This window comes from Mustelus asterias, chromosome 11 (assembly GCF_964213995.1).
Source record: "Mustelus asterias chromosome 11, sMusAst1.hap1.1, whole genome shotgun sequence".
NCBI classification, from domain to species: domain Eukaryota; kingdom Metazoa; phylum Chordata; class Chondrichthyes; order Carcharhiniformes; family Triakidae; genus Mustelus; species Mustelus asterias.
In genome coordinates, this window is record NC_135811.1 from 107,121,013 (window position 1) to 107,131,012 (window position 10,000).

Here is a 10,000-nt window from a genome sequence, read left to right on the forward strand (position 1 = left end):
TACTGTACTGTCACTTTCCAGAATTTCACACATGTTTTAAAAGTTTATTTTGATTTTGCTGCTTTCCACTGAGTGTGGGACAGGGTTCAGTGCCATAGCTATGATTGGTAGGATGTTGCATCATTCCAGCAACCAATGTCAATGGTTTGCCTCTTCCTTCCCCAGACTAAAGGCTTTGAGCTCAAGATCCCAGGCTTGGGATTTGCTGGGCAACATCCTCCATTTGTCAGATTTTTTTCATCAAAAGAACGTCAGAAATTGGAGCAAGAGTGAGCCACTCAGCCCACTTTTGAGCCCGTTCCGCCATTCAATGAGATCATGGCTAATCTTCTACAAACACCATTTCCTACACTACCTCCATATCTCTCGATGTTTTTAATATGTAGAAATCTATCGATGTCAGTCCTGAACATCCTCAATGACGGACCTCCACAGCCCTCTGGGGCAGTGAATTCCAAAGATTCACCATCCTCTGAGTGAAGAAATTCCTCCTCATCTCAGTCCTAAATGGCCTGACCCTTATTCTGAGACTGTGTCCCCTGATTCTGGACACCCTGTACCCATAGCGAAGGGAAACATCCTCCCTGCACCTACCCTTTGGGCCCTGGAAGAATTCTGTATGTTTGAATGAGATCACCTCTCATTCTTCTAACCTCCAGAGAGTAAAGGCCCAGTCTACTTAGTCATTCCTCATAAAACCGCAAACAAATTTGCTGGAAGAATGTGCTGGTGAATGATAGAATGCTGGTCCTATCTCTTTAACCAATGAGATTTGAGGCAAGAAAAAGAAACAGAGGGAAGACAGAGAAGGATATAAGGTGAATTCCAGTCAAATTAGGAACAAACATTAAGTACCAGCCCCAATTTTCTGCTATGAGCATGGGGGACACTGCAACCTTCAAGTCACTCACCATCCTGACCTGGAAATGCATCAACATTCCTTCACTGTCACTGGGTCAAAATCCTGGAACGCCTTCCCTTACAGCGCTGAGGGTGGACCTACACCACAAGGGCTGCAATGGTCACCGCTACCATCTCAAGGGGCAAGTAGGGACAGGCTATAAATGATTAACGTCCACAGTGTGTGAATTCATTATAAGTACATTATTTTAACAGTGCACATGTAGCAATTTGTTGAAAATCAGGGGGAGATGATGGCGAGCTCTTGTTTTCATGAGACTCAGGGTGAAGCAATGAAAATCATCTCGCGATTTGTGGTGATTCACAACACTCACAATTTCACTTACTCAGCATAAATTGCTGGATATTTTATACACTAATAACAGCAAGTGCCAATAAACTCACAGTTATTCTGCCAGCAAGTTCTTGCCCCAGTTTTGGCTGCTCTGAACAGTTGGTGGGGGGGTGGGGGGGGGAGGCGGGCGCACCTCAGCCTCAATTAGTGTCGGTACAGCAGAGTCAGAATGGGAAACACAGAACTGTATATCCTCACTCCTGACCACTCCACCGTGTCCCTTGCCTGTAGTGGGTTCATGAACATTGAATGAGACAGGATTGAGTTCAACCCTCACGTCTCTCTGGCCAAATAGTCTGCTAACGCAGACTGCCAGGTGAATAAAAGTCACTTCTAGCAAGCATTGGAGATTGCCCAATGCCCAACATAAAAGTCAACATATTGGACAAACACAAGCATAAAAAAAATAGCTGAGGTCTATTAAAGCTGATCCTAAATCAGTTAACACTGGGGCTGATGTTGAGGATCCAGGATCTGATGACCATACACTATTAATACAACTCTGGAAGATTTATCAATAATAATACGTTTCACTTGGCTATATTCTGTGGTCAGTACCTGAAGCAACATTTACAGATAAAAAATCCTGAGCCCTTTTTAAATCCTATTTCTTTACCTATTTTTTACATTCACTGCTGATTAGCAGACTCTCCTGTGTCCTCATAGAAAGGAAATATGGTGTAATAAAGACTGACACTAACCATGATATATTGCCACATAATTTCCTTTTTTAACCAATACTGCCTATAAATCACCTTAATTAGATGCATGTGCACCATGTGTATGGAGTTTGGAATCGAGGAATTTAGGAAACCGTGGGAGTTTTGATTTCAAACGTTTTTGAAAATTTATTTCATTGTATAGCTGAAGAGTCAGATTAAAGAGAATTCCAAGCTCCAAATACTATTAAACACACTGAGCTCTAATATCTAGTTACCAGTAACAATTGTTTACCTCTCCTCTCCCTGTTGCACGCCACTCTTCCCACCTCCTCTCTTGTGTATAATGGTTGGTGTTGATCTCCAGTTTGCTAATTCCTGTCTGCTATAGCAACAAGCAGCCATTCTTTGCACTGGAGCCTTGTGTTGGGGGTCAACAAGTTGATTGACCATATTGGCGCATGGTCAAAGCCCATTCTTTCCTTTATCAATTCACTCATAACTAGCAGAGTTTTAGTCACTGGTTTCCCTTTGTTTACGGCTTTAATCATCTTTAATGGTTATAGAAACATAGAAAATAGGAGTAGGAGGAGGCCATTCGGCCCTTTGAGCCTTCTTCACCGTTCATTTTGGTCATGGCTGATCATCCAACTCAACAGCTTGATCCCACCTTCCCCCCCATATCCTTTGATCCCCTTCACCCAAAGTGTGAAATCTAACTGCTTCTTGCAAACAAACAATGTTATGGAGCACAGCCTTTTGTCTGGATGTTTGATACAATGTGGATTCCTGTCTCTATCACCCCTCAGGCAGTCCATTTCAGGAATCCTCATTGGATCTAAAAAAACTATGTTTCCAAGTTCTAAATCCCCCCACAAAAGGGGAGATTTACCTGTCAAGCCCCCTCAGAATCCTATAGGCTTCAATAAGATCACCTCTTATTCAACTAACTCCAGTGAGTATAGGCCCAACCTATTCAACCTCAACTCATAAGAGAACCCCTTCATCCCAGGAATCAACCTAATGAACCATCTCTGAACTGCCTCTAATGCAAGCATATCCCTCCCTAAATTAGGAGACCATAATTGTGGTCTCACCAATGCCCTGTACAGTTGTAGCAAGACTTCCCTACTATTATACTCAATCCCCCATGCAATAAAGCTCAACATTCCATTTGCCTTCCTAATTATTTGTTGGAACTGCATTCCACCTTTTTGTGCTTTATATATAGAGCTCCCAAATCCCTCAGTACTGTCCCATTCTTACTATTTAATATAAAAGAATATTCAAAGTTTACCATTACTATTCTCCTATCCACCTTCTACAAAATCATCTCTTGGGCACCTAATTTCCAGGCAGAAAAGCCTGTGACTGGCCTCTTGCACATCCCTGATTTCCATCGCACCTTCATTGATGAACATCCCTTCAGTAAATCTGCCCTGAATTCCTTCTCCAAGCCTCTCCACTATCCCCCTCTCTCTCCTCTTTCAAGATACTCCTTCAATTTTAGCTCTTCCTCCAAAGATTGTGGTCACCTATTCTGATATCTCCTTATTCAGCCTGTTCATGGAATAGAATAGATCATAGAAACCCTACAGTGCAGAAGGAGGCCATTCGGCCCATTGAATCTGCACCGGCCACAATCCCACCCAGGGCCCTATTGGTAAATAGCACCAAGCATTTACCCTTGGCCCCCCTGACACTAAGGGGCAATTTAGCATGGCCAATCCACCTAACCCGCACATCTTTGGCCTTTGTTGTCAAACGTTAATATTCCTGTGATGTGTCTTAGTATATTTTACTATGTTAAAGGAGTTATATCAATGCAAGTTGTTTTTTCAGCTTTAGTCCCCTGAGGTGAAGATGTTACAACCTCCTCACTTTGGTTGAATATTTTCAATGAATGGTTAATAATGACTCCATTGTGTTATCCATGGTTCAGTGGGAGCACATTCCTTTTAGAATGAAGGGCAAGGCTGGTAGAATTAGGGAACCCTGGATGACTTGGGATATTGAGGCCCTGGTCAAGATGAAGAAGGAGGCATATGACATGCATAGGCAGCTGGGATCAAGTGAATTCTTTAAAGAACATAGAGGGTGTCGGAGTAGAGTGAAGAGAGAAATCTGGAGGGCAGAAAAGGGACACGAGATTGTTTTGCAGATAAGGCAAAGGAGAATCCAAAGAGCTTCTACAAATATATAAAGGGCAGAAATGTAACTAGAACAGTACGGCACAGGAACAGGCCCTTCGGCCCTCCAAGCCTGCGCCGATCAAGTTTATCTATCTAGACCAACCGCTTATATCCCTCTATTCCCCATTTGTTCATATGTCTATCAAGATAAGTCTTAAATGTGGCTAACGTAACTGCCTCAACCACCTCACTTGGCAGTGCATTCCAGGCCCCCACCACCCTCTGTGTAAAAATCTTCCCCCGCACATCGGTACGGTAGTGGCACGGTAGCACAGTGGTTAGCACTGCTGCTTCACAGCTCCAGGGACCTGGGTTCGATTCCCGGCTTGGGTCAATGTCTATGTGGAGTTTGCACGTTCTCCTCGTGTCTGCGTGGGTTTCCTCAGGGTGCTCTGGTTTCCTCCCACCGTCCAAAGATGTGCGGGTTAGGTTGATTGGCCATGCTAAAAAATTGCCCCTTAGTGTACTGAGATGTGTAGGTTCGAGGGATTAAAGGGTAAATATGGAGGGATATGGGGGTAGGGCCTGGGTGGGATTGTGGTCGGTGCAGACTCGATGGGCCGAATGGCCTCTTTCTGCACTGTAGGGTTTCTATGATTTCTATGATGATCTCCACTGAACCTTTCCCCCCTTATCTTGGACTTGGGCCCCCTTGTAATTGCCATTTCTGCCCTGGGAAAAAGCTTCCAATTGTTCACCCTATCTATACCTCTCATAATTTTGTAAACTTCTATCAGGTCGTCCCTCAGCCTCCGTTTTTCCAGGGAGAACAATCCAAGTTTATTCAATCTCTCCTCATAGCTAATACCCTCCATACCAGGCAACATTCTGACAAACCTTTTCTGTACTCACGCCAAAGCCTTCTGGTAGTGTGGTGACCAGAATTGGACAGTGTTCCAAATGTGGCCGAACCAATGTTTTATATAACTGTAACGTAATTTGCCAACTTTTATACTCGATGCCCCATCCGATGAAGGCAAACATGCCATATGCTTTCTTCATCATCTTTTCCACCTGTGCTGCTACTTTTAAGGATCTGTGGACCTGTACTCCCAGATCTCTCTGTGTGTCTTTGCTCCTGATGGTTCTGCCATTTATTTTATAGCTCTCACCTGAATTGGGTCTACCAAAATGCATCACCTCAACTAGGGAGAGAATAGGGCCTCTTAAGGATCAACAAGGTCATCTATGTGCAGATCCACAAGAGATGGGTGAGATCCTAAATGAATATTTCTCATCAGTATTTACTGTTGAGAAAGGCATGGATGTTAGGGAACTTGGGGAAATAAATAGTGATGTCTTGAGGAGTGTACATATTACAGAGAAGGAGGTACTAGAAGTCTTAAAGCGCATCAAGGTAGATAAATCCCCAGGACCTGATGAAGTGTATCCCAGGACACTGTGGGAGGCTAGAGAGGAAATTGCGGGTCCCTAGCCAAGATATTTGAATCATCGAGAGCCACAGGTGAGGTGCCTGAAGATTGGAGGGTGGCAAGTGTTGTGCCTTTGTTTAAAGAGGGCTGCAGGGAAAAGCCTGGGAACTACAGCCCAGTGAGCCTCACATCTGTAGTGGGTAAGTTGTTAGAACATATTCTGAGAGACAGGATCTACAGGCATTTAGAGAAGCACGGACTGTAGGGACAGTCAGCACGGCTTTGTGAGTGGAAAGTCATGTCTCATGAATTTAACTGAGTTTTTTGAAGGGGTAACCAAGAAGATAGATGAGGGCAGTGCAGTTGACTTTGTCTATAAGGATTTTAGCAAGGCCTTTGACAAGGTACCGCATGGTAGGTTTTTGCATAAGGTTAAATCTCACGGGATCCAGGGTGAGGTAGTCAATCGGAGACAAAACTGGCTTCTTGACAGAAGCCAGAGGGTGGTTGTAGAGGGTTGTTTTTCAAAATGGAGACCTGTGACCAACGATGTGCCTCAGGGATTGGTGCTGGGTCCACTGTTATTTGTCATTCATATTAATGATTTAGATGAGAATTTTGCAGATGACACCAAGATTGGTGGCATAGTTGACAGTGAAGGAGGTTATCTAGAATTGCAACAGGATCTTGATAAATTGGGCCAGTAGGCTGATGAATGGCAGATGGAATTTAATTTAGATAAGTGCAAGGTGATGCATTTTGGTAGATCAAACTAGGGCAGGACTTACTCAGTTAATGGTAGGGCATTGGGGAGAGTTATAGAACAAAGAGATCTTGGGGTACAGGCTCATAGCTCCTTGAAAGTGGAATGTGGACAGGGTGGTGAAGAAGGCATTCAGCATGCTTGGTTTCATTGGTCAGAATATTGAATACAGGAGTTGGGACGTCTTGTTGAAGTTGTAGAAGACATTCAAGTTTTTAGGTGTCCAGATCACCAACAACCTGCCCTGGTCCCCCCATGCTGACACTATAGTTAAGAAAGCTCATCAACACCTCTACTTTCTCAGAAGACTAAGAAAATTTGGCATGTCAGCTACGACTCTCACCAATTTTTACAGACGCACCATAGAAAGCATTCTTTCTGGTTGTATCACAGCTTGATATGGCTCCTGCTCTGCCCAAGACAACAAGGAACTACAAAAGATCGTGAATGTAGCCCACTCCATCACGCAAACCAGCCTCTCATCCATTGACTCTGTCTACACTTCCTGCTGCCTCGGCAAAGCAGCCAGCATAATTAAGGACCCCATGTACCCCGGACATTCTCTCTTCCACCTTCTTCCATCAGGAAAAAGATACAAAAGTCTGAGGTCACGTACCAACTGACTCAAGAACAGCTTCTTCCTTGCTGCTGTCAGACTTTTGAATGGACTTACTTTGCATTAAGTTGACTTTTCTCTACACCCTAGCTATGACTGTAACACTACATTCTATACTCTCTTGTTGCTTTCTCTATGAACGGTATATTCTGTCTGTATAGCACGCAAGAAACAATACTTTTCACTGTATGTTAATACATGTGTCAATAATAAATCAAATCAAATTTACTACTGACATTGGTAAGGCCACACTTGGAATACTGTGTACAGTTTGGTCACCCTATTATAGAAAGAATATTATTAAACTTGAAAGGGTACAGAAAAGATTTGCTAGGATGCTACCGGAACTTGATGGTTTGAGTTATAAGGAGAGGCTGGATAGACTGGGACTTTTTTCCCTGGAGCGTAGGAAGATTAGGAGTGATGTTATAGAGGTCTATAAATTAGTGAGTGGCATAGATGAAGTAAATAGTTAATATCTTTTCACAAAGGTAGGGGAGTCTAAGACTAGAGGGTATAGGTTTAAGGTGAGAGGGGTGAGATACAAAAGGGTCCAGAGGGGCAATTTTTTCACACAGGGTGGTGAGTGTCTGGAATGAGCTGCCAGAGGCAGTAGTAGAGGCGGGTACAATTTTGTTTTTTAAAAAGCATTTAGACGTGCATAAGATTTATATGGAGGGATATGGGCCAAACATGGGCAATTGGTACCAGCTTAATGGTAAAAACTGGGCGGCATGGACAAGTTGGGCCGAAGGGCCTGTTTCCATGCTGTAAACTCTATGACTCTATGACTCTGTTGCTTGTCTGTCTCTACTGATGGACTAATGTGTATTGCAGGTTAATTTGGTGTTTCCTGTTCCGATGTTCATAAGCCCTCATGTATCAACATTAAAACTCATCTGGTGTTCCCCAGCTCATTTATCTTAAGAAACTGTGAGAACCTTAGGCCCCACACATATCATCCTTTTTATTTGATCAACCCCATTTACCTTTATAACATAATCACACAATCTCCCAAATACATATTTAAAAATTGTCTCTCAAATAAGTCATAAATTCATAAGATATATGAGCAGAATTGAGCCATTCGGCCCATCGAGTCTGCTCCACCATTCGATCCTGGCTGAAATGCTCCTCATCCCCATTTTCCTGCCTTCTCCCCATAACCCTTCAACCCATTACCAATTAAAAATCTGACTAACTCCTTAATTAACTCACTGTCCCAGCATCCACTGCACTTTGGGGTAGCAAATTCCACAGATTCACAATCTCTTTGGGAGAAGTAGTTTCTCCTCAACTCTGTTTTAAATTTGCTACCCTTTATCCTAAGACTATGACCTCTCAACCTAGAATGCCCCACAAGAGGAAGCATCTGCTCCACGTCTACTTTATCCATACCTTTTATCATCTTGTATGCCTCAATTTGATCTCCCCTCATTCTTCTCAATTCCAGAGAGTTTAGGACTAAACTGTTCAATCTCTCTTCATACGACAAACATCTCATCTCTGGAATCAATCTGAACTGCCTCCAATGTCACTACATCTTTCCTCAAATAAGGAGGAATCCATTTATATTGTTCGCATTTAAAGCATTTCCTCATAACCCATTCTACCACCCTGTTTTTCTAGCTATATTAAGTTGTCAACTCTGCTTGGAGATTTGGACTGGAATACTTTGGTTTTGCACCCACCTCTACCGCTGTCATTGAGAAAGGAGAATTTGGCGCTCAGCCAAATCTCATTCACAGCAGCGGGACCACAGAATCCCAGACACGGACGAGGATGGAGAATTCTGATCATTATCACATGGCCTCTTCTTTCCAACCACCCCACTCTCACCCTCCTGTCATTGGCCACTTGGCCCTTCCATCTTGCTTCCCACAGCCAATAAAGAACATAAGAACCAGGAGCAGGAGTAGGCCATCTGGCCCCTCGGGCCTACTCTGCCATTCAATAAGATCATGGCTGATCTTTTTGTGGACTCAGCTCCACTTACCCGCCTGCTCACCAGAACCCTTAATTCCTTTACTGTTCAAAAATTTATCTATCCTTGCCTTAAAAGCATTCAATGAGGTAGCCTCAACTGCTTCACTGGGCAGGGAATTCCACAGATTCACAACGCTTTGTGTGAAGAAGTTCCTCCTCAACTCAGTCTTAAATCTGCTTCCCCTTATTTTGAGGCCATGCCCCCTAGTTCTAGTTTCACCCACCAGTGGAAACAACTTCCCTGCTTCTATCTTATGTATTCCCTTCATAATCTTATATGTTTCTATAAGATCTCCCCTCATTCTTCTGAATTCCAATGAGTATCGCCCCAGTCTACTCAGTCTCTCCTCATAAGCCAACCCTCTCAACTCCGGAATCAACCTAGTGAATCTCCTCTGCACCCCCTCCAGTGCCAGTATATCCTTTCTCAAGTAAGGAGACCAAAACTGTACACAGTACTCCAGGTGTGGCCTCACCAGCACCTTATACAGCTGCAACATAACCTCCCTGTTTTTAAACTCCATCCCTCTAGCAATGAAGGACAAAATTCCATTTGCCTTCTTAATTACCTGCTGCACCTGCAAACCAACTCCTTGAGATTCCTGCACAAGGACACCCAGGTCCCTCTGCACAGCAGCATGCTGCAATTTTTTACCATTTAAATAATAGTCCATTTTGCTGTTATCCCTACCAAAATGGATGACCTCACATTTACCAACATTGTACTCCATCTGCCAGACCCTTGCCCACTCACTTAGATTATCTATATCCCTTTGCAGACTTTCAGCGTCCTCTGCACACTTTGCTCTTCCACCCATCTTATTGTCATCTGCGAATTTTGACACACTACACTTGGTCCCCAACTCCAAATCATCTATGTAAATTGTAAACAATTGTGGTCCCAACACTGATCCCTGAGGCACACCACTAGTCACTGATTGTCAACCAGAAAAACACCCATTTACCCCCACTCTTTGCTTTCTGTTAGTTAACCAATCCTCTATCCATGCTAATACATTGCCCGTAACACTGTGCACCTTTATCTTATGTAGCAGTCTTTGGTGCGGCACCTTGTCAAATGCCTTCTGGAAATCCAGATACACCACATCCACAGGTTCCCCATTGTCCACTGCACATGTAATGTTCTCAAAGAATT